The sequence below is a fragment of the Cuculus canorus genome, chromosome 4, assembly GCF_017976375.1.
Source record: "Cuculus canorus isolate bCucCan1 chromosome 4, bCucCan1.pri, whole genome shotgun sequence".
Lineage (NCBI taxonomy): Eukaryota > Metazoa > Chordata > Aves > Cuculiformes > Cuculidae > Cuculus > Cuculus canorus.
This window is the reverse complement of record NC_071404.1, coordinates 16,942,501-16,960,676: the sequence shown is the minus strand read 5'-3', so window position 1 is coordinate 16,960,676 and position 18,176 is coordinate 16,942,501. Positions and strand designations below refer to the sequence as shown.

At 43.1% G+C, this 18,176-nt stretch overlaps 1 long non-coding RNA gene across 1 annotated transcript; it reads left to right on the top strand.

The window, feature by feature from the left end:
* Window positions 1–2,685: 2,685 nt before the first annotated feature.
* LOC128852113 (uncharacterized) lies at window positions 2,686–4,407 on the top strand. Its single transcript, XR_008449740.1, has 4 exons — window positions 2,686–2,898; window positions 3,090–3,286; window positions 3,381–3,494; window positions 3,925–4,407. It is a non-coding gene; the product is annotated as an uncharacterized LOC128852113 (long non-coding RNA).
* Window positions 4,408–18,176: the final 13,769 nt, after the last annotated feature.

Below are 18,176 nucleotides of genomic sequence, written 5' to 3'. Positions count from 1 at the left end.
CTTTTTTGGGGGGGTTGGGGGTAGTGGCATAAATAAAGAGACTTTATGTCTCTATTTCATGTAGTGCTCCGAGAACTTTCCCAGGGACACCTGAAGTGCCCCAGTTTTTCATTGCTCCTATCAAAACATTTTTCTAAATAATTACGGAGTGTTAAAAATGGATTGCTGTACCCAGGGGAATTTGCTCTTTGTTTGCCAGGAACAAATAGGCCAAGAGAATGAGTGCTCAGCATCACAAGTTGTGTTTGAAGGAAAGAGCAAAGTCAAAAGCCTGTAGACATCATTGCTCTTTTTTTCAAAGTGAATTTTTATTACATGTTGTCAGGGTTGCAAGAGAAAGTCCCACATGTCGTTCTTCTAGGGGCTGCGGGATAAGGAGGAATCTCCTCATCTGAGAGTAATGCATGCGTTTCTGGTGACCCAGAGGAATTTTTTTAAATTCTTTTTGGAAGTGACCTCTTCAAAACTAGTCCTTTGCTTCTTAAGATGTTGTTTCCAAACAAGCACCGGGTTTTGAACAATCACCTTCATAGCAGTTTGCACTTCAATGGCATTACTGTGCCTCCTCTGAGAATCCTCAAGCCCTGAGCAAACACAAACCTGGAAATGTTCAAAGCGTCCTGCTGCTATTAGTACCTCTGCAGATTGTTTTTCACTTTCAGAGTATCCTTCTTGAGTTATGTGCCTGAACAGTTTGTTTCCTACTGTAACTGTGACATCAGGTGGCAGGAAAATGAGAGATGCGCTCTATACACCTTGTTTCTGTCAGGACAAGGGAAAAACTGGCCTAACCCACACCCCCTCACACCTCCATGTAAGGTCCAGGATTCCCATGGGGAATTTGCCAGGCTGAACCTTGTTACCCACATACATGGATAAGGCTTGCTGGAGCCAGGAACTGGTTGGGGGCTCTACAAGCAATAATGCAACACAGTAGTTGTTCATCAAGATTTAAAAGAAATATTAAATTTTTAAACTATATACAAACAAGCAGATCTCTTTGGGGTAAATTTTGCTGTCTTGCTGTTTGCTTGCTGGCTTGGTTTCAGTCATGCCCCAGGCAGCAAAGGGTACATGGCTGCGAGACAACGTCCTCATGCTTTGTTCCAGCTGGACGTAATATATCTCCTTAATGGTTTCCCTCTCTTCCCAAGGGCACTCCTCACCAAACCCAGACCAGCAGGGTTTACTGGGACCCCTGTGTAGCTGGCAGGTCAATGCACATCCCTCTTGGTGGTATTCTAGTCAGCTCTGTGCCCAGCTTTCTAGTGCTGCTCACCCCAAGCCCCCATCAAGGCTGCTTTGCAGTGTCCTCTTGTTTCTCCTGCTTCCCAGACCAAATCCATGAAGTCAGATGTGTATACTGTGTATACTGAGAAACAAGAGAGTTTTCAGTCAGGTGCGTGACTTAAAACTGCCTACTGACCCCAAAGGTGCTCGTGGTATGAAAAAAAAACAACTCAAACCTACCCATGTGCATTGCTTCCTCGGAAGAGAGCAGGGCAGTCCTCCACCCCATGTGTGCATTTCTTTTATCAATTACTTCTAGATGTGTTATATTCAAGTTAAGAGGCTCCTGAAATCTCTGCGGAGACATTAATCTGTGTGTAGTATGTATGTGTGCACATAGAGGGACTCCAGGGACAAGTGCTTTTCACCATTTCCATCAACCCTCTCCCTTCTAGTCTCTCTGGTTGTTTGTTACTTCCACTTGCTGTGCCTTGTCTTAAATTAAACTGTAAGCACATCCTCGCAGGAGACGTCTTTTATTGTGGGTTATTGGGAGGGGTTTTGCAGAGAAACTGGAACAGCAGATAGAGCTCTCCAGGCTCTACTGAAATAATAATGAAGTAGTTTCACCAAGGTGGGACCGGAGAGCATTGTCGGCTGGGTTTGAATTCTGCTTGTCCCTGAAAATTGCTTAGGTAATAAGATAGCTACTTTAAAATTGCTGGGGGTATCCCACAGGATTCTGTTTTGACTCTGATTTCCATTTGCAGCACATGTTCTGCCATTTGGCCAGCACCATCCACCCGTGTGAGCTAATTTAAGGTTGCTAAACAGATGACACAGAACATACATCTTTTATATTTGATCTCTGCACTGGTGAGTTATCTGACTGATGGTTAATCTCAACTTGTAATAGGATTTGCCTACACTCCTCCAAGAGTGAGATATTGGTCTTCTATAAAACAGCAGCTGGGGGGAAAGTGTGCCTGGGGGAAAGGTAGAGGAGTTAATGCGTATATTTTGGCTTCTCGTTTTCGTAGATTGGATCTGGTGCTGTGTGCCTCTGTGGGAAACAATAAGGTCATCATCCTGAAGAGCTGGGCTGTTGGAGGGGATAGCAACTGCCAGCTCCGCCGTCATCCCTGTATACCAGCAGGGTGAGGAACTGGCTGCTCACAGCCAGAGTGGGATCAGCCATGTCAGTGGGTGCTCTGCACCCATCCTGAATGTGGAGCTGAGCTCAGTGGCCTGCCAGTCCCATGCTTCACTTCCTGCTTTCGTTTGTTTGCATCAGAGTGTTGACTTGGAGACTGTGTCTAGTTTGGGAGGTTTTTTGATTCTGTACCCACTTCATCAAGAATAGTGCTCAGAAAGCAAACTATCAGCCATCACAGATGTTCTGTCCTAAGGAAAAGGCCTAGATTTCCAAAACAATATGTAGACTCCATACTCTGGGTGGTCTGTTGGTCATTGGTCGGCTGCCCATCCTGCTCCTTTATTTCTGTTTAGTGCCCTTGCGTGAACTCTGCCTTTCTCAGAGGTACAAGAGAAGCCGTCCAGGGATCAGACTCTGCGAGGAGCTCACTCAGAGCATCTCATCTCACGTGCCCTAAGGCAGGAAAGGGCAGCCACTGTTCCTCCCAGTGGAAGACAAGACTGCTCGTCCTGGTGAGTGGCACAGCTTGGTGCTGGCAGAGGGGGCAGAAGGGGGAGCTGACAGGTACTGGCTGCACCCCTGAACTCCTCCCAGCACACCCACAGGGAGGCAAGGTTACTGCAACACCATGGAGACCACAAAAAACTGCAGTTCTGATTGTATGACAATTTTCATTGACATTTTAATTACTGTGGTCACACAGCGCTCAGCTCACAGGCACAAGTGAAGGAATACAAAAAGAAGCCAAGAACATGGGCATCTCCAATAAAAATCTCACTCGTGTGAACAAAACTGTTTCCTTGTCCTGCAACACCACCTAACAAGGACAGCAAAACTCACAGGCAGCACAGGAGAGTGTTCTGGAACAATGCTGTGTCTCCTAGTTAATGTGGGTTTGAGGTAGGTGTCAATTGCACAGTTTAGAAGATTTGTCCATATCTCTAACAGTGTAATACCATGCCAGCATGAAATCTGTTATTCTTTTCTCATGCAGGTCAGCAAGTAACTTGTGATGTGTTAGACAAGAGCCAGGCAGTGCAACTAACAGGGCAGTGAGGTCTGTGTTCCATCCCACCTCTTCTGAAGTGCTCCCTACTTTGGTCAAAGGGTAAGGTGCCAGGTGTGGTTGGGCTTAGGTACTGACTCGTTGTTGTGGAGTTCCCCGGGGCTGGATGTCTGTTGTACATTAACTAACCTGTACTATGGAAGAAAGGTCATGTATGCAACCGGGGGAAAAAAAACTGCGAAAAAAACACCAAGTCATCTGTGCTATGTGTTTCAGACCTGAGCTGACCCAGTTTTCCGTGAAACTGTGTTTCTGCATGGGTCAGGGTCACCCTGTGGGGTGAAATGTTAGTACTAGCAATTCTGTTGTGCTACACGTGGGAGATTTATTAGCAAGATCCACATTACAAGACCTTGATCTGGCTGTCATCTGATCCTTAGTGAATATATTGTCAAGGCAGTTGGTCTCAAATTTAGCGCTGTGCTTTTTGGGTTTGCTTTGGTGTAGTATGACATTCAAGATTCCTTTACAGGCAACTGTGCAGAGCAGGAAAATCTACATGAAATGCTTCCTACTGGAGTCACCATCTGGCCAATATTCATCTTGTTTAGTGAAATACCAAGATATCCATAGAACGCAGGTGTTAATGCAGATCATAAGGCACAAGTGACCACAGTAATAAACCAACATGCAATGAAATGTAATTAACGCACCTGGTGCTAGGGTTTGAAAAGAATTTCAGTGCTTTTTTATTTTCCCTGCACACTGATGTGCATTTTAATAGTTGGGACTTCAATCATCACTTCTCAACCAACCCTTTAATCATATTAATTCCCTTAAAAAATGAACTATAATGTTTGCTAGTAAATAGTATTTCATAATTTAAGCAGGAGGGGAGGGGAAGTGGAAGCACACATGAAACTATATTCTGCTTAGTAGCATTTTTGTGGCGTGAAAAAGACTATTGTCCTGTTTCTGTTGGTCTGGTTCTGCTGCTGGCAAAGGTTTGTTTTCAGTCATGTAATCCTTGTTGACATGTTCCAAGTGCTTTTGAACCAGCTGAACAAGTGAAAAGATTTCAGTCAAGAAAATAAATGATTAAGCTTTCTATCACTGGATTTCACAGTGTGTTTTTCATCTCACCTCTGACCTGTATCAGTAATGAATGCATTTTTGTAAGTCTAAAACCCCCCAGGACGACATTTGTTTCCAACACATCGAAAAATACCAACCCAATGCGGGAAATGTAGATTTTGTGTGTGTGTTTGTGAGTTCTAGAAAATCACATGAGTTTCAAATGTCCCTTCAGAGAAGAGATCTCACCCAATCTTGTTAGTCAGGTGGCAAATCCTGAGCAGACAGGGCATGTGTTGGGGAAAGGGAGAGGGCAAAAAGTCAAAGCCAAGGGTCATGGGTAATTTTTATTTTTGCATAGGTATTTCTCAAGGGTGGTCTGAAGGGCGTAAGAAGCATAAATCTACAAAGGGATACTCACATGTTGACAGAAAGGGATGGACCCATCAAGAGGCTTCCTAAACCAGTTCTATTTAATAGGCATTCAGAGCGTGCTTGACTGCCCAACGAGACATATGCTGCAGACACTTGTATTGCTCAATCCCTTTTCCCAGCCTCAACAGGGTGCAGATCATTTTGTGTTTTGCCACCAGCAGTTTGTGCTAAGTCACCATAAATGAGCTGCTGATAAGGCAGGGCTACGAGTATGGGGCAACCACCTACAACCAAGCACGGAAGGACTACCCTACCACCTTTACGGATGTTTGCTGCATTTTCATCTTCAGCAATACAGCATCTCTGTAAAGTAACTTTAGCTCTCAGTCAGAGAAGACAGGTTGTTGAGGGTCACTGCCAAGTGACAAAATGCCCTGCATGTCCAGAGAAGAGCAAGGAAGCTGGTGAGGGGGCTGGAGATCAAGTCTTATGAGGAGTGGCTGAGGGAACTGGGATAGTTTAGCCTGGAGAAGAGAAGGCTGTGGGGAAACCTTATTGCTCTCTACAACTACCTGAAAGGAGGTTGTGGAGAGGAGGGAGCTGGCCTCTTCTCCTGAGTGACAGGTGATAGGACAAGGACGAATGGCCTCAAGCTGCACCAGGCAAGGTTCAGACTGGACATTAGGAAATATTTTTCACAGAGAGGGTCATTGGGCACTGACAGAAGCTGCCCAGGGGGGTGGTGGAGTCACCTTCCCTGGAGGTATTTAAAAGGCGGGTAGACAAGGTGCTCAGGGACATGGTTTAGTGGCAGGTAGGAATGGTTGGACTCAATGATTGAAGTCTTTTCCAACCTGGTGATTCTATGATTCTATCATGCAGCTGAGGGTTCATCAAAGCCCCTGTCTTTCACAGGCCAAAAGAAACAAAAGAGGGAAGGTCCAGTTTGCTTCATGCTGCTGCATTTTATTTTGTGCAGACACAGACAAAGAAATTATGGAATGCTTGCTGACCCCAGCTGCTCTTACTAGGCTTCTTGCAACATTGATTTCTTGGGAAGGACACAGTTGATGTCATGGTGGGGTGGGAGCATGGGAAAGGACAACAAGTGAGGCTGTCCATAAGGATAGGCAGGGCTGCATAAGGGCTGACAAGTATGTCCTCTCCTGTCCTCCTCTGTCCCAGTGTCCCTGCTATCCCTTCGGTGACCTGGCTCAATTTTAGGGGAGAAACTAGTAACAGGCTGTTCTCGATGCTTCCTGGCCTCTCTTACAGCCACCATCTCCTACTAGCAGGGCTCCTCAGGCACCTGCCTTTATTCTTAAATTAGTAACCTCACAACAGAGTACCAGCAGCAGCAAAGACACTCACAGCCTTCAAAGCAAACCCTCACTGAGAGAATTGGGCACTGCAAGAAGTACTGACCATGCTCTCCTGAACCCCAGCACTTGTAACAACTAAGACAAAGTCACCAATCTTGTTTTTTACTCCTTGACCTAAGGCAGCTTTTGAACCCAGGCCCACAGGGGTGAAAGGTTAATGTATTAAGCTGTCTGCTCTTCAATTAATCTCTAAATCCTGGGCAGATTTACAGACTATGGGAAGATTTTAAATTGCACCTGATTTATGGGATGGCCTTTTTAAGTTCAGACTGCCTTTACAGATGGTCACCATACAGGGCAATAAGAACAATTACTAAACAGATTTATTGTCAGAATGGAAATCTTAATTTCGAAAATAATGTACACCTGTCCATCCTGATACTGTGTCCAGGCTGAAATGTTAAACCCCAAGATCTCTTTCTTCCTTACATACTTCAGAGAAGAAATCGCTTGTATTGATAAACTCCTCTTGCCAGGGAAAGTTTGATTGGATATTAGGAAAAACTTCTTTAGTGAAAGAGTGGTGAAGCATTGGAACAGGCTGCCCAGGGAAGCGGCAGAGTCAACATCCCTGGACCTGTTAAAAAAAATTGTAGATGTGGCACATTAGGGCATGGTTTAATGGGCATGTTGGTTTTGTGTTGATGGTTGGACTTGATAATCTTAGAGGTCTTTTACAGCCTTAATGATTCTATGATTCTATGTATTAAGGATAGGCTAAGAGTCTGACAAACTAAGGTAAATAAATCTTCTGCGGAGGCAGCAATGCAAACAACTTGTTGAAAATAAAACAATACACCATTGCAGCATCAAGAATTTCTTTCAGCTAATACTATATAAATATACCCTTGAGAGGAAGCTCATGGTCTTTAAAGGAAGACCTTGAGGTTGGAGAGTCATGAGGCTGTGTGGAGGGGTGTATGAAGCTATGGGAGTGGGCAGCTTGGTCTATTTGCAAGTGAGATTTCTGTGTCAATTAGTAAGGAAAACTGAAGACTCAGGTACACAGATTTTTTTAAAACTGCATTTTAATGCATTAAAGAGGGGTCCTCTGGTGCCCTGAGAAGTCTCCTGAAGCCACCACTTCTGTCAGGCAAAGCATAACTAACAGTCAGGCCAAACAGTCCAGGAAAAGCCACAGTGCCATCGCCAAAAACATTGAAGAAATGACCAGGAAAGTTCTTCTTTTCCAGGGTAAGTAATCAATCTTCTCATCTAACAGAAAGGGCTGGGTTGTAGGCTGAAGGCTGACACCCCAGTCAGTAAAGTGAACCCACGCACTCCATGTTATCCATTGAGGAAGAGGGCCGCTTGCCAATAAAAGACAATCGCCGAGAGTTTCTACCAGTACAAAACCCCATTTACCTGGCTGTCAGATAATGGACATGAGTCACACCCAGCGCTCATGAGTCATGGTTGCTCACTAGATTGATCCTCCCCAGATATTTCAAGCTCAATATCAAACAGAGGTAGTTGTTTTCAGTCGCTGCCCACCAAGCTGGTTTAAACCAGCAATGCAGAAGGGAAAAGTCTGTGTGCAGTCTCAGCCCCCGACTCCCAGAGCAGCTGCGTGCCAGTATGAAGACCAATCGCAAAAGATGCAGGACAATCTTCACTCATGTTGCCTTTGCAGACTTCTATAAGCTCAGTTGTTATAATTGAATATGCTCTTTGTTTAAAAAGTGAAATGCCTGCAAAGATCTTTCACCCTTCACAATCTGAACATCAAGGAACATCTCATTCTTTTTTTTTTTTCCTTAGCAGATCTAGTCCTTTATGTAGAAATATCGTATTATAGGCATTTGGAAGAGAGAGGGTGAGGAGTGGGAAAGAGAAATTGCCAGTATCCCGGCACCATCAATTGTTGTCACCTCTGCTCTGGGAATAGCATGTAGCTGTTAATTGCTGCTGCAGATCCAGCAGATGGTCTGTAAGACATTGTATTTAATGGAGCCCCTCAAAAAGAGTGGCATCTGTTTGTTTAATTTCTTGGCAACTGAACAGCAGATTTAAAAAACAAACAAATCGAATTGGACATTTAGCTGTGGGCATCCCCCTAACAGATTATAAATGTTTTAAGATAAATAGGTCGAAAAAGGAAAGTATCAATTGACACATATGAGAAGTAAGCCAAACTTTTAGACACTGGCTCTTTTGAAGATTAGATTTTCAAAATACAGCAATGAAGCTCCTTAAACAGGTTTTTAAACAAAGCGTTGACACTGTCCTTTTGACCATGAATTTGTCTGTGTTTGTAGAACTGTTACAAGCACTAATTCAGAAACTAATCCATTCTGCCTGTATCTCTCTCTCACACACTCCCTGAGGTTAAAATACAATCTCTAGATCTAGACTCCTTACTTTAATCATGTGCATCTCCTACATTTAAAAACAGCAATAGTAAACAAGGTACAAAGAATCTGCAGTCCTTCTCTTTAACAGCTGGGACAAGCAACTTGGAGGAGCTATTGCTGTGGCTATTGCTGCCATAGCTCTAATAGTAACACAACTGCTCATATTCCTGGAAAATGATCATAGCAGAAATTACTATAGCAGAGTGTGCCATGGATCCATGTGTAGTAGGCTATTACATTGTCTCTAACAATGGCAAACCTGGATGCTCTACAGGAGAATGTAAATACCCCCTTGATCTTTACAGTTTATACAATGGTGCACCATAAAAAAATCTTTCCTAGCCCCAATCAGTGATCACACAGCATCCCAAAGAGAGAAGGTGGATGTCTCTGTGAATAGCTCCTCCTTGTGCACTTTTTTGGGGAGGTATTCTGCACCATTTGTCAGATTTTAGTTATGCTTTCTACTTTCCCTGTTTTAAAGCAGAGTTCAGAGTGGATGCTCAAGCTCAGAAACTGCCCACGTGGCCTCTTTTTCCAGCTGCTGATCCAAAAAAGTGCTATTGCTCCCTTTTTCCTCCCAGCTAACTCCTATGTTCATTCCTGCAGGCTAGACCGTCTCCCTGTTCATGCCAGAAAATCTTTCCCTTGGACTTTCTGTTGGATCACAGCTGCTGTGAGGCCGCACCACCCAGGCACATGTCTGCTTGGCCGTGCTGGGACCATGTGTTGGCAGGAGCTGTGGCAGTAGCCCACAGCCCACAGCTGCCGACATTGCCCTGTTGTTGAAGTGTGTCCACTCTGGCATGTTTTGCAGATGGCTGTACATTGGATGAAGTTATAGTGTGTTTTTTTTCAGAGGCCGATTTCATTTCAGGCAGTAGAGATCCATGAATTCTTCTCCTAACACCAGGTCTGGGCATAGATGCACACAAATCTGTACATCCCTCAGAAAAGCCTCTCAATCAAGTGCCAGTTGACTTCCGCTGCATCTTCTACAGGTGAAAAAGCCCAGTGAAAAGTTTTGGTTTAATTTGTGTGGCTCTGCACCAGCAGTGCATGTTGATCTTTGTCCACAGGGAGTGAGTGACTCCTCCCAAAGTTTCCTTGAGCAGAGAGGATGCGTTACACCTCATCACTGAGCCCCTGCCCTGGTACCTACCTGGACATAGTCCCCTCCTTAGCTTGTCCCCAGCACTCCTCACCCAGATAACTTATTTGCTCTATTCCACATGCATGTGAATGAGGAAGCAAAAGGGAAATAGCAGCACCATAAACCAGCTTAATACTTTACCCTGGTGATTGCATTCTTCAGGGAGGCATGTATCTAAATATAGTCATGGGCTGTTGTCTAACCAACATTTTTACAGCCTTTATAGAGGCTATCTCAGGCACATCGTCCACGTTTTTTTTACCATTCGGAGCATAGCTTTGTGAACATTATAACTGTTACAATAAAGAAGGGCCGAGTTTCTCACATAGGTTGTTCACCTTCATAATGTCTATTTAGTTATAATGGAGCAAAACTTCTCCCTCGGTTTCCCTCTCTTTGATGGGGAATAGGAACATGCAGATAACAGTAACATGCATGTTGCTCACTCACGGATATTAAAACAAGAGCTATCCAGTCTTAGTATTACAATTTCAGCACCTTATAGTCTTCTGGCAACAGAAACCCAAGACGGTTAAAAATTCAGTAAGTTCTTGTTTCAGATGAGGTTTTCTTCTGATTAAAATTTTAATCAGATGAATGGAAGACTTAATGTCTATGTGATATGATATTACATAAGATTTGGGGTTTTTTTCAGGCTTACACTTATTAGAACCTGTACAAAACTGTTCTTTTTAAAGGTTTTCTGTTAGAAGCTGTGCTAGGCAGACAATTCCTCATACAGTGAGTTGATACTTGATTTCACAAATGAGGTCAGTACCATCTTGATCAAACAGAGCCACTCCTCCAACAAGAAAAGCATCCTGTAGTGAATCAGGACATATGGAGCAGACGCAATTCTACTGAAACTAAAATAAGCATAAAAAGGCCTCAAAAGGGATTATTTAAATGCCTCTCATGGCTCTCACCATGTGTCACATGCCTGGCCTATAAAAGGTTAGACTGGGAAAATCTACTACTCTACCTACCTTTCAAAAAGAATAAAAAAACTCACGTCTGTAACATTCTTAATGTTAGCTTTGGACAGGCCAAGATGAGGATAAGGAAATGTTCCTCCGAAATACTCATAGCTTGCGCTTATTTATGACATTTCTGGAGAAAAAGGCATATGAGAACTGTTATCTAAGCTGGTCCAGTGAGGCTGTGCCGCGATGAGGAATATAACGGGGTTGTCTGCTTGTAAAGCTTTTAACCACCCCTGGGCATCCAACGTGGGGTACCAGGATGGGCTGCTTCTTCACACCCAGCTCCCGTGGCAGCTTCACCTCTGCTTGCAAGTGCCATCTTCCCTCTTGGCTATTTTCCAGATTGCAGGAAAGTATTAAATACTGAAAATCCTCCCATTAGCTTTTATTTAACATAGCTCTTCAGTGTAAAGAATACAGCCAGTGGAATCTGGATTTTAAGGTTAACTTAGAAAATATCATCAGTGAGTATTTAAAGAAAGACCTGAAGGTGTCGGTCATTTCGTCTCCATTCTGCCAGCATGACTGATTAACCTTGCCATTTAAATACAGGTTCTCACAGACAAATACTTAGTTGAGTGCGAATGACAGAATTTCAAGTACCAAATATAATCCATGCATCACAACGGAGATGGGAACAGGTAGGCAGTTTTGCCTGACAAACTATCTAAGATCTGCACTTTCTCTGTCAGCTTTCCTTCTATTTTCTACCTCAGCTTCAGTAGACTCCTGATTTTTCCCGAGGAAAATATCCTCTGTAGCATTTGTGCCTTTCCATGCTGGAGAGCCATCCCTCTCTGCACTCATTCACAAAAGCCGAACAGGTAGAGAGGCCCCATTTCCTGTTTGAAGGCACATTGTTGGTTTCATGTTTTTGGTGAAGCTTGTGCTTTCATCCAGAATGAGAGATCGTTGCTTTATGCTTATTCTATTTTAGTTATACTTCACTGTTTGAAAAGGAAAACTAAACCCCAAGAACTTCTATCATTCTTGATAATGTTTTTAATATCTGGTCCTTTAATGTCTCCTGTCAAGGGATTCTTTCCTTTTACAGACTGGGTATTCATGATATTTCATTCTTCTTAAGGCAAGAAGATTAAAGAAATAATATTATTGCTTTTACTATAGTACCTTTTTTTTTAAAGGCAGTTGATTTTCTCCAAACTTACTTGATTTTTTTTCACTGTAGGTTGAAATTTATAGCTAACGCTTGCTTCTTTTTCTGCATACCCCTGAAATTATTTTCTTCCATGACTTCTCACTTGCTTTTCTGCTTCTGAAGTGCTCCCTACAGGAGAAACACAACATAGTACAGCGTTGCACTTTTCTCTGAGGAGAGCAAGGCTGTAGCACGATGGGTCGGGCTGCTGGGCTCCAGGGCTGGGCTCCTGCGCAAGCGGCAGCATCGCTTGGAGATCTTTTTACACAAAAGCAATCTGCTTTGCAAAACATTCATCCTTATTTGCACCTCAGCAGCCGTAACTTTGGGGTCTGGGGTGCAGTGGGAAGGATGTAGCAAAGGAGCTACAGCCTGTGGTAAGGCTGCGGGCGTCACATGTGATGGCACAGATCACAGGGGTGTGATTAGCAACGGTGGCTACCACAGCAGAGAAGAAGAACTATTAAAATGTTGTATAAATATGTCTGTTATGGAGAAGAACAATAGGAATTTAGATAAGGCATCAAAACGGTGTTTGGTCATATGCATGAAAATAAAATTACCTTCACAAGGGGATTAGTGTTTCTGTATACACAAAGTCTCAGACCCACTGAAATGAATATCCTCGAAGCTCTTTGCCATCTCTGAAATCCAACTCTTCAAATAGATTTGACACTTTTTGCCAAGGAATAAAAAAACCCAACCAAAGAAATCCCAAGCCCCAGAGCCCACTGTTCATAGCAGTTTGTCAGCACTTCACACAGGCATTACTATTATGAGGTTCAGCAGCCCTGAGCTTTTTAATCTTTTTAAAAAATATGTTTTTTATTGCACTTGAAAAAAAAGAGGAGTTGGTATACGAAAATCAAAGTACCGCACGCCTCAAAAGATAACAGAAGTTTATTACACTATAAATGCTTTCAACATATGTGAACGCTTATTTTATCTGAGCACATTAGCATAGTTATTAGTCATTCTAAAAGACTAAATTTCCCTCTCATCCACCTAATCTGCATTATAAATTAATACACTAGAGCAGTGCGCTTTGTTGACAAAGTGCTGACTGGCAGTCAGGAGGCAGGGTTTGTTTCTGGGCCTGATTTTGACCTCTCAGGTTGGCCCAGGCTGGTCCCTGCTTTGAAATGCCTCAGCATCTCAGACTGACCAATAATACTGGCCTGACTTAACAAATGGATATATAATCAATATCAATATCAACATCTATACCCATCCACATCCTACCAATGTTCTAATCTGTTTCACAGTCTTTCAGTAGCATCTCCCAAGTTTTAAAATATTTGTTTTTTTAGGAAACTCTGTTAATGATGTTTAAAGGAAAGGGGGAAATAATCAGGCTATGGGTATTGATATGTTTTGGTATCCATGGAGTGACAGTAAATTATAGCGGCTTAAAAGCTGACGCTCCTAGACTTGTGGCATTAACATGCCTTTGTTTTTCTTCAGAGTGAGGAAGCAGTGCAGACATCCCACTTGCAGCAGCGGTAAGTCCTGTGCCTCAGCAAGCTGTCTCCTTCGCCGGGCTGGCTGTCCATTTCCCTTCAGCAGCGATGGCTAGGAAGGGAAAAAAATAGGTCATAGTACGTTTGAAAGGGAACTGAGAGGAAATTTAGTTTTGGACTGTTCAAAGTTATTTGGTTGTGGTCTTGAACAAAGACCATTGTTCTGCTCCTCAGTCCTCTTCTTCTCATCTGTTAAGCATCGTGTCCTGCTGCTGTGCCAAACTGTGGGAGCCTAGAGGTGAGTGTGGCTGTGCTCCTCTTTGGGAGGAGGGGATGGCGCTGGGAGCTCTGCATGCCTTTCCCAAGAGAGCAGGTAAAATATCCACTAAAAAAGTTTCCCCACTGCTGGTAAGTCTTCATTTCACTTTTGGTTTTTTTTTTCTGAGCCTCTGAAAGCTGATTATTGGTCTCTATTGCATATTACTTATTTCTTGGGACTATTCATTTTTAATACAGCCAAAACAAACCGATTCTATTACAAATAATGGAAAATTAAGCCCTTCTTGACCTTGCTATGAAGGACTAAATAAAGAACTATGGCATTTTGCTTAAATATTGGCTGGTACCAACAAATAGTTGAATTTCCCTGGGGTTCAATAGCATAGAGAAGGAAAAAATCTCACTGGTTGATTATGTAAGAATCATCTCTGATTTAGTCATATTTACATGAAGCCTTGCTCCAGTGAAGTAATGCTCCAGGACTTCTTCAGGCATTGGAGAGAGATTTGTGTTTTACTGAGATAAAGTGGGATGTCATCTGTGAAAAGAGCAATTTATGTCCTTTGTCATGGATTGTGATGCCTCGAATCTCTGAAGACTTTCTGATAGCTATTGCTAGCGGTTCAGTGGACAGAGCAATCAGAGGAGGTGACAAAGGACACACTTGCCTTCTGCTTCTCTAAGGAAAAAGTCATTCAAATAAAGGAGTCTCCGAGAGTCATTCAAATACATGAATGCACACCCTCTAGCTTTCTGCAGGCTTAATGAACCTTATTCACCAGAAGCAGAGCCTTGTTGTCAAGCCTCTGTCTTCAGAGGAAGAAGGAGAATGGTGAAGGAGGTTGGTTTGTCAGGTTTGTTTTTCTCCGAAGGAGTGGAAAGACAATTTTCTGCCCTTGCCTGGGACTGTGGGAGCCACACGCTCCTGGGGCTGCAGCGACCTACTTGCTCTGCTGGCTCAGGCTTTCCTTTTCTTCCTGGGATTTTGCTCTGATTTCAAACAAATGCGTGCTTCTCTGCTGAAAAATGGGTTTCACGCAGTCCCGAGGCAATTGCGATTTTAGGAGAGCCTCTTTGCTTCTTCCTAGCGTCTCTGCCTTTAATTTTATATGAGGGCAGCAATTTTGTGCATGAAATAATTTCAACACAAGTTCCAGTGTCTAAATTTTCATATGCATATGAAACCATATCACATAATTTTGGGTTTGTTTTTTTATTTTAAGCATACATTCCCCTCCCTACAATAAGAGACAGGGAAGAAAAGTGGCTACTCAGCCTCAGGCCCCAAGTCCCACAGAGAACCTTTGATATACAGCCCCCTTGCCCATGTGTGCAGGCATGTGCTCACATAACTCTCCCTAACTGTGGGAAACGAAAAGGAAAATGTTAAATTTGGTAATATTTATCACAATAGCTTTTCAAGAGCAAGAGAGAAACTACTGGTCTATTGAGAAATGTGGCCTTTTGATAGTCATTCAGGATTATCCATTTGTGTGAATAATAAAAATCTCTTAGGCAGCTAGAGAAAGTAGGATAAAACTTTATATTCTTCAGCAGAGATGACGACTGAAGGCCTTGAAGTTTGAAGAAATGCCAATTCATCAGAGTTTTGCCTTTTTTTTTTAGGAATCCATTTTGGGGATTTCATGGAAATAATTGAGTTTTCTGCTATTGGACCAAGAGTCTGATATACGCATGACTTAAAAGAAAGAGATTATTAAATATCTCAACATTTAATATCTAGATAATTTTGTCCTCTAAAATCGTGTGCAGCAAGTAATTTAAATTGGTACCCTATTTACGGCAGACAAAACTGCTCACTACCATCTGCTTCGCAGTTTTAATAGATGAAGTGTTAACTGCATGTTGCATGAAATTCATTGCGACTAGGTTAATTAAATGGCTGTGCTTCACTTCCTGCACTCTGGTAATAAGATGACAACCTCATCTGAATTTATTAACCCTTGCCACTTTCAGTACTGTTATCGCCTATTCAACCACCTTTGGTCAACAAAAATTAAATAAATCACAATAACAGGAGACATAACCATATTGGCTAACAAAATAGGTATTGATTAGCATCTTCTAAAGCAAATATGTCAACATAGCCTGATTTTTTTTTTGCAAAGGTCATTCTAATCTGGTGGAGTATTGGTAATGGGAGTAAATGATGATGCAGTATGTTATTGGAGAACACACCAAATCTAATCTTTGCCACTTAGCAGCCTAAATGACAGCTTCAGCATGGGAGGCTGAAGAGGCCTTCAAAGTCTTCAGCTTTCTATTCTAGAAAACAAGCATTAAATCCGCAGCTAAGGCCCTAATAGAGGACTCAAAGCCAAACCTTTGCAGCCAGAGGTGTTTCTGTCCTCTTCAAAGAGAGGGCATGGGGTAAATTACTCCACCTGCGTCCATGCTCTGGCCAACCCAGCATTAGGTCAAGCCTTAGCCAAAGCAGATGCAAACACATTTCTTAGCTACAGATACGGCAATGCGAACTACTCACAGGTGGGACTGGATTAATGCATGGTGAGGAAGGATGTGACAGAGACATCTCCAGGTACCGGTTCCTGGAACCAACCTGTTCTCCACCACTTATACTCTTCAGATATTTAGAAAAGTTGGTTTTAGGCAAGTATACACAAAGCACTGTTTTTGACTCTACTGAGATTTGCCAGGAGGTAAATCAAAGCCATAATTTGCATCATAACGTGCATCAAAGCCATAGTAACCCATCTCCTTCTTGCCCATCAGATACGGATGCTGAAGACTTCCTGGACAACAACACTAAAGATATTTCAAACTTCTCTGCCCTCTGGTCATGCCCACTGATCCCATCATTATACCATGGCTGTAGGTTTTCGTCTCTGCCTTGTCACCCAGCTACTGCTCCTGGAAACAGCACCTCTGTCATGTCCAGTCCTCCTGTTGGGTCTAAGCAGGCTCTACGCACTGTGTTTGGGGTTTTTTTTAATGTGGTCTTGTGGGGAAAGTCATGTGGCTGCCTCCTTCTGTGCTTCAAAGTGGTGGGATGTGATCCAGCTCCCGTTCAGAAGTTCAGCTGCACCAAACTGTTTCAACCTGTCTGCACTGGGCTTTGCCCAACAGGGACATAGATATGACTTGTTTTTTGAACACCAACGAGAAAGTTTTGATTTGTACTGAGGATTGTAGTTAGAAATAACTTCATAGAGTACATCAGAATTTATAACTGTACACACAAGAAAAACATATCTGTGCCAACTTGTCCCAGTAGTCAAGAGGCTGCTAAAGTTATCGCCCTCTGTGTCCGGCTCCCAAACCCCAGCCCTGCCCCAACCATGATGCAAAGCAGCAGGAGGAAAGCAACTTGCCCTGCACAGTCTCACCTGTGCTTGGGACCAGAAGACTGATGGGCCAACTGATTTGTTTCCCAGATGCTGTAAGTCTGAGCTCAACATCAGCAGGTAGTGGAACCAGATTTACCAAAAAAGCTCCTGCCCAGGCTGGAGTGCATTCAGCTCCCCGAGCAGACTGGAACAGGAGCCATGGCAAAGCTCTGGCAGGCAGAAGGCAGGTGGAGTAGCTGGGACTTAATAAAGCTGCTACTGTGGATGTGATTTACCTGTGACTAGAAATGGAGATGACATAGTTAACCGCTGGGTACTATAGCTGAATGTTCATGCTTCCAACCATTTATTTTGCCTGATTACCCTTATCACTGGAGGTGAAATTATTTAAAAATAGTGAATGACAGCCTAGTTTTTGATTTGCCTTTCTGTGTTTGTTTAGACCCCAAGTTTTACCAAGATACTTTTATAGACATGAAGTTGCCTGAAAGTATTTTTGCAATAAGGTTCAATTCTGAATTCTGCTTGAAGAAACTCTGGTCTTGTACAAGGAAGCAGCATTCACAATCTCTGGATAAGTTGCAATATCAGGGTGTCATGAACCTGATGCTAAAGCAGATCAAAGGGAGATGAAACTCAGAGACATCGGAACCTGTTAAAATGCAAGATGAGGAGAGACTATTCAGCCTGTCTCACCTCTTCCTTGCATGACCCACCCAGCCAGTGCCAGCACCTGCCTTCTGCAGCAATGCAGTGGCACTTGACTCTATGAAGCCCTTTAGGTATGGAGGGTAGTCTCAGCCAATGTTCACACAGAGTTTTTGGTGAAAGTCCCACGAGAGATCCAGCGAACCATGGCAGAAGCAAGCTGTGGCCAGAACATTGACCTAGAACTCTTCTGTATAATGATTCCTATTTAAAGAACAGATTTACACACCACCCTCTCCTCACCCACTGTGCTCATTGTTGGAGTCTTCCTGCTTGTTTTTCAGTTCAGCTGGTAACTTTCATAGTTACAACAAACCCTGCCTGGTTCTCCTGTGCCACTTCAGTAGGCTCCCTGCTGCCAGCAGCCTTCTCTCTCATCAACATGCTCAATTGTTTGAAGGACAACCTGATCTTTTATTTATGTTGAACATAAGATGGAGAAGTTTAGTATCTGTGTTAAGCAAAAAATAACACAGCCTTTATTCTGTAATGGCCATGGCTTCTTCAGAAGGCGGATGATGTAACAGC